This window comes from Suricata suricatta, chromosome 7, assembly GCF_006229205.1.
Source record: "Suricata suricatta isolate VVHF042 chromosome 7, meerkat_22Aug2017_6uvM2_HiC, whole genome shotgun sequence".
Lineage (NCBI taxonomy): Eukaryota > Metazoa > Chordata > Mammalia > Carnivora > Herpestidae > Suricata > Suricata suricatta.
The window spans coordinates 620,577-626,911 of record NC_043706.1 but is presented as its reverse complement, the minus strand read 5'-3'; the positions used below and the strand labels follow the sequence as shown (position 1 = coordinate 626,911).

Here is a 6,335-nt window from a genome sequence, read left to right as displayed (position 1 = left end):
CTACTCCAGCTTTCTTTTGGCTTCCAGTCGCCTGATAGATATTTCTCCATCCCTTAACTTTCAACCTGAAGGTGTCTTCCAGTCGAAAATGAGTCACTTGTAGACAACAAATAGATGGGTTTTGTTCTTTTATCCATTCTGCTACCCTGTGTCGTTTGGTTGGAGCATTCAGTCCATTTACATTCAGTGTTATTATTGAGAAATGTGGGTTTAGAGTCATTGTGTTCTCCCTAGAATTCATGTTTATGGTGGTGTCTCTGGCACTTTGTATTCTTTGCAACATTTCCCTTATAGAGTCCCTCTTAGGATTTCCTGTAGGGCTGGGTTGGTGGTCATGACTTCTCTCAATTTTTGTTTATTTGGGAACACTTCTTTCTCTCTTTCTATTTTGAATGACAGGCTTGCTGGATAACGGATTCTTGGCTTCATGTTTTTTCTGTTCATTACATTGAAGATTTCCTGCCATTCCTTCCTGGCCTGCCAAGTTTCACTCGATAGGTCTGTAACCACTCTGATAGATTTCCCTTTGTATGTGAGGGCCCATTTCTCCCTAGCTGCTTTCAGAATTCTCTCTTTATCTTTATATTTTGCCAGTTTCACTATGATATGTCTTGCAGAAGGCCGATTCAAGTTACGTCTTAAGGGGGTTCTTTGTGACTCTTGAATTTGAATATCTATTTATTTTCCTAGATTTGGGAAATTCTCAGTTATAATTTGGTCTAGTATCCCTTCTGGCCCTTTCTCACTGTCTTCCTCTTCAGGAATTCCTATGATACGGATGTTGTTCCTCTTGATTGTATCACTCAGGTCTCGAAATCTCCTTTCCTGTGCCTGGATTAATTTCTCTTTATTTCACCTTCCTCTTTTGCTAGAACTATATCTTCTAATTCACCTATTCGTCTCTCTGCCTCGTCAATACTTGAGGTGGCTGCCTCCAGTTTGTTATTCACCTCACCTATAGCCTTTTTTAACTCATCAAAGTGCGTAGTCATTGTCTCAGTTGATTCTTTGATGCTTTTCTCAACCCCAGCAATTAATTTTATGACAATTTTTTAAATTCTTGATCCGGTATGTTGTCTAGGTCTTCCTTGAGCAGTTCTGTGGCTGTGACTTCCTCTTGGAGGTTCTTCAGGGGAGAGTTCCTTCGTTTTGTCATTTTTGCTAGTTTTCTGTCTCTTGTCACCTTTAGAAAGTTCGTTGAGCACTCAGCACCTGTTAATATTTCTCTGTTAAAGGAGGCTTATTGACTGTCCAGGGCCTGTCATTTCAGGAAATATTCTTTTAATTGTGTCTCTCAGTTTCTCTTGTGCCTTTGATATTTTATTTCCCTACTCAGCAATATTTGGGACTCGCTGTCATGCACTTTGGCTTGTTTCTTTGTGTAGTCATAAGGAGGAAAACAGACAGACAAACACAGAGGGAATAGTAAGACACAAACACACAGACAAATCAAACAAACAAGCACATTAAAAGGGGGAAAGAAAATAAAGAGAGTGGGGAGGAAAGAGACTAAAAGAGGAGAAGAAAAGAAAAAGAAAAAAAAACGAAAAAAAATAAAGGAGGTCAGAGACAACAAAAGAGAGTGGACAGTCTAAAAGTGTATGACCAGTTGAGGGGAGAGGTAGGAATGAGATATAGGAGAATATATCTGGATTGCAAGAAGGTAAAAAAAAAAGGGGGGGGGGAGAAAGTAGAAAGGAAAATAAGGAGTAAAATTTTAAGTTAAAAAAAGTAATAATAATAAAAAATACATACAGAAAAAGGTGAAAAGAAAAAGAATGAAGAAAAAATATATAAACAAAGCAGAAACAACAACAACAACAAAACAGCAGCTCCCCCTCGTGGATAGGTGTGGTTTGATGTGGTAGGTCTCGGAGGCTGCTCTCAGAGGCTCAGCCATGGTGTCTGCAGAGCCAAGCTCCACTGAACTATGAACTGTAGGCCACTCCAATGAGTCCAATCTCCTTTTGCTGTGGTTGAGCCGAGTTGTATTTCCAGGCATGCCTCAGTTCAAAGTTCCAGTCCATGCACTTTTTATGCTACCACAGATGAGATGTTTTTTGCTTTGGTGGCTGGCTTCTTAGCGGGAGGAATGGGTTTGTCTTGGCTCAGGCTGGGATTTCAGCTGCCCCTGCCTGAGGTGAGATGCACAGCAGGAGGTGAAGTGTGTGCGCACCTTCACAGTCCCAACCCCCAGTGGGGAGCCCGTTAGCGCTGGGGCAGGAATGAGTAGCAGCTGTTGCCAGAGGCAGCACTGGGAGTTGCTGGAAATGAGCTGGGAGCTCCTGCAGCCTGCGCCCGCACCCAGGTCTCCACCGCCACCAACTCCCTGCCGGGATCGCGCAGAGGTGGGGAATATTTTTTCCCTGTTGGCACCCGGGATTCAGGTTTCACACGGCCAATGCTGGGGCCAAGATGCGCCGTGGAAATGAGGTGCGTGCTCCCACTCCCAAAACCGGGGTCGAAGTGAGCGCCCCTGGCGCTGCTGCTGCAGTGGTCGCCAACTCCTCGCCAAGATGGCGCAGGGCTGGAAGCTGTTCCTTCCCTTGAGCCACCTGGGTTCGGGATTTAGGCTACCTAGCAGTTATCTATGGAGTGAGCTTCTCTCTCCAAGCACAGTTAAGCATTCTTTACCTCTTCCCCAACGACAGTACTATGACAGTTTCAGTCTCTCTGTCTCTTCCCTTTGTCTCTCGGGCTCCACGTGCTTTTCCTGTGCTGGGCTGGGGCTCCCAACTCCCCTGCCCATCTTGGGCTGGCCCATTTTCCAATCTCCCCAGTTTGTACACACTCACTCAGGTATCCTTCAGGTTCTCTTCCTTCTGGAGTCCGTACTTTCTCCTTCTGCTCTTGCAGATGAGAGTAATGTCCTTCTCAGTTCAGTCGATGGGGCAGATGAGGTTTAACTGCTCTTGTGTTTTGGCTGCTAATCCCCACTGGCCAGCCCTTTGCAGAGTACTCATTGCTTGTAGTGGTGAGTGTTTGGAACTTTTAGTACATAGGCTTTGCTATGTTTGTTAAAATAGGCCTGGAAAATGGGACAATCAAAATAAACCCTCATCCCAGAAAAGAAAAAGAGAAAAGGAAAGATAACACATATCCAAACACGACCCCCCCACATACACCTAGAAAACAAACAACCAGATATTCAGAAAATTATTTACAGAATAGCAAGGGACCTCAGTGCACCCTGGACCACAATTCCCCTATGTTGTTTTTTGGGGGGCCCATGGGATTCAATATTTTAGTTTTAAAGGGCTTTGCACCACACAGACCTGCCTCTGTCCACTGGAGTAGAGGCTCTCCACAGTGCGTGAAGTTTTTTTTTTTCCCTGAAAAACTACCCCATGCCCAAATAGTGCAGGGATCTATGGTGCAGCACCACTAAGAGCAGCAAAAGTTATGTTCCCTCTGCAGGTGCCTCTCTCCCTTGCTGATGAAAGACATTTTACTGGCACTTGAATGGTCTTTTGTCCTGGGAGAGGCAGCACGCCCTCTTTTCAAGCACTCCAGGAGGGGGACTGTTCTCCTTCAGCAGTCTTCGGTGGTCCCCACGCCACACGATGCACTCCAGGGCCAGCTCCCTCCTCCCGAGGAGCAGGTGCCACAGGTCCGCTCCTGAGAAGGTCCCACACTTCCAAAACCTCAGAATTAGAGCTCCACAGGCTGTTTTCAAAAACGATCTGGGGCACTCAGTACTTCTTCCTCCCTAGTCTGTGGTCTGGAGAAGTTTTCCTCTGGTGTGAACTCATTGCTGCACTTTCTCAACCCCTGCCTCTTTCTCTCCCTTTTGTTTCTACCTGGAATGGCTTCTCTCTATTCCCAGGCGCCACCATTTTACTCCCTCTCAGTTCACTTCCATGCACCTCATTCCTTTCACGTGTGGAATCACATTGTGATTCAACATTTGTATACATTTTGGACTCTTATCATGATTAGTGTAGTTACCATGCCACCTTATTACATTATTATTGACTACATTCCCTGTACTCTACTTTCAATCTCTGATATACGTGGCTTATGTTGTTAAGTTTGAATCTCCTAATTCCCTTCTTCTGCTGCACCCATCCACCCACCTCCCTGCCCTCTGGCAACCACCAGTCTGTTCTCTGTGTTTATGAGTCTCTTTTAGCTTATATTTCAGTTCTTGTTTTGTGTTTTGGATGCCACGTATAATTGAAATATATGATACTTGTCTTTCTCTGATTGACTTAGTTAGCATGATACCTTCAAGGTCCATCCATATTCTCACAAATGGCAGGATTTCCTTCTTTCTCATGACTGAGAAACATTCCATAATATACTCAAATCTATGTCTGTGTCTACCTAGGGCAGATAACTGGACACATTAGTTTGCAGTTCTTTGGATCCAAAGGTACCAAGCTTCAGGAACTATACCAACAAGCCCCATCTGTACCTTGACCCAGTATAGGTGAAAAGATGAGACTCTGATGCTGCAATGGGATGAGATTTAAGGGTTGTTTGGAGGGAGAGTGAGTGTGGCTTGTGTGTGGGGGCACTGTTAATTATTAGAGTTGGACTCAGATGGATTAAAGATGTCCATGAAAGTTAGGGATTTCTTTTCTATGGCTTATTAGGCCAGTGTGTGTTTTGGCAAAGGTAGAATAGTAGAGGTGATGATAACATTGGTTTTTGGGTTTGTTGGAGAGATGACTGGCAGCTTTTGCCCTGATCGGTTGGCCCCATGCACAGGGTCAAGCCTCAGGTCCTGTGCTGCAAAAGCACAGGATAGCCACGTGGAGAAAGGGGACCAAGGGAGACAGAGATTTTGTCAGCTCAGCTCTTTCAAGCCAGAATGTTTAAGTCAGCCCCCCGATGGGGCAGATCATTATCAAGGCGAACCAACCCTTCCCTGTTGTGTTCTTCCCAATTTCAGACCCTTAGAAGAATGCAATTTACTGCTATAAGTGTCTTCAGCTTCTGTGTTTGGGGATGCAAGTGTGTTATGCTCCAATAGTCAACCAGATAATGATGTGGTCTTCTCTTGTTCATGGCCTCGATACATTGCGGATTTTGTAAACAATTCTGTAAATAGAAAGGATGGGCAGAGACAGTTCAGGGTAGAAAATGGCTTCTCCACATACTCATATTTTCTTTTTTTAATAAACAAAAGTAGAACTGAGGGACCAAAAAGAATAGATGAGATCAAACCACAAACCATTGTTTGTATGTACAAATGTGGATCCAGATAATTTGATCAGTCAGTCTTGACCTCTCTTTGTCTTTATCTCGAAGTAGTCATATATGATTCCCCCAGCATTCTGAAGGCTCAGCAGCGACTCCCACGACTCAGAAATTAGGGAACCAGTGTCTCTCGATATTTTCTCAGGAAAGGCCTCAGCAATGTTGACTGTTAGCTCTCAGTACATTTGGTTTTGCTGACAAGTAAGGAAAAGAAGACATTTTGAGGAACTCTGCATATTTCACCAGTATTATGACATATTACATCACATTATAATCATTGAAAATTAGCATAGAAATAGGAAAACAAAATGGAAAAATAGAAAGTGTTTTGAAACTCATCATTTTCTATAACCAAACGCTGATGGAAAAATTACCAACTGATTAGCTAGAGAGGGATTCTGAGATTTTAAATCCATTCTGTCCCCACTGTCAACAATGTTTAACATCATCTTTCACAGGTTATCTACCTGACTTTTAAAAAAATCTCTGGAGATAGAGAATCCACACCACTTTAGATAAACCATTGTCTATTTTATCCCTGTTAATTAGTACTTGAATCATTTGTTTTAATCCATTATTTGCCTCCAGTTTAGAGAAAAAAAAGTCATTACATACTGGTTAAAATTCCCTCTTAATTCATTTGTGAATTACTATTTCTTATCTTCTTATTTATGGTTCATATTCAACTCTTTGTTTTGTGTCAGCATAATAATTTTATTGCTCACATTAAAATATGTTAACTTAGAAGGACCACAAAGGTAAACAGCCCTGGGGTGACTTGGTGTCTTAGTCCTATAAGCATCTGACTTCCGCTGAGGTCACGATCCCACTGCTTGTGGGTTCAAGGCCCACATCAGGATCTGTGCTCACAGCATGTAGCCTAGAGCATATGTCATTTTCTGTCTCTCTTTCTCTGTCCCTGCCCTGCTCAAGATCTGTGTCTCAATCTTTCTCTCAAAAATAAATTAAACCTTTCCGAGGACTGAACAAGAAGGGGGAGGGGGGAGGGGTAATGGTCATGGAGGGGGACACTTGTGGGGAGAAGCACTGGGTGTTATATGGAAACCAATTTGACAATAAACTATTGTAAAAAATAAAATGAAACTATCATATGATCCAGCAAAAAAAAA

The 6,335-nt window shown here is 43.2% G+C and overlaps 1 protein-coding gene across 1 annotated transcript in view; it reads right to left on the bottom strand.

The window, feature by feature from the left end:
- LOC115296544 (olfactory receptor 12D2-like) overlaps window positions 1–6,335 on the bottom strand; it is a 32,784-nt gene that overhangs the window by 25,939 nt on the left and 510 nt on the right. The gene's annotated exons all lie outside the window — the stretch shown is intronic.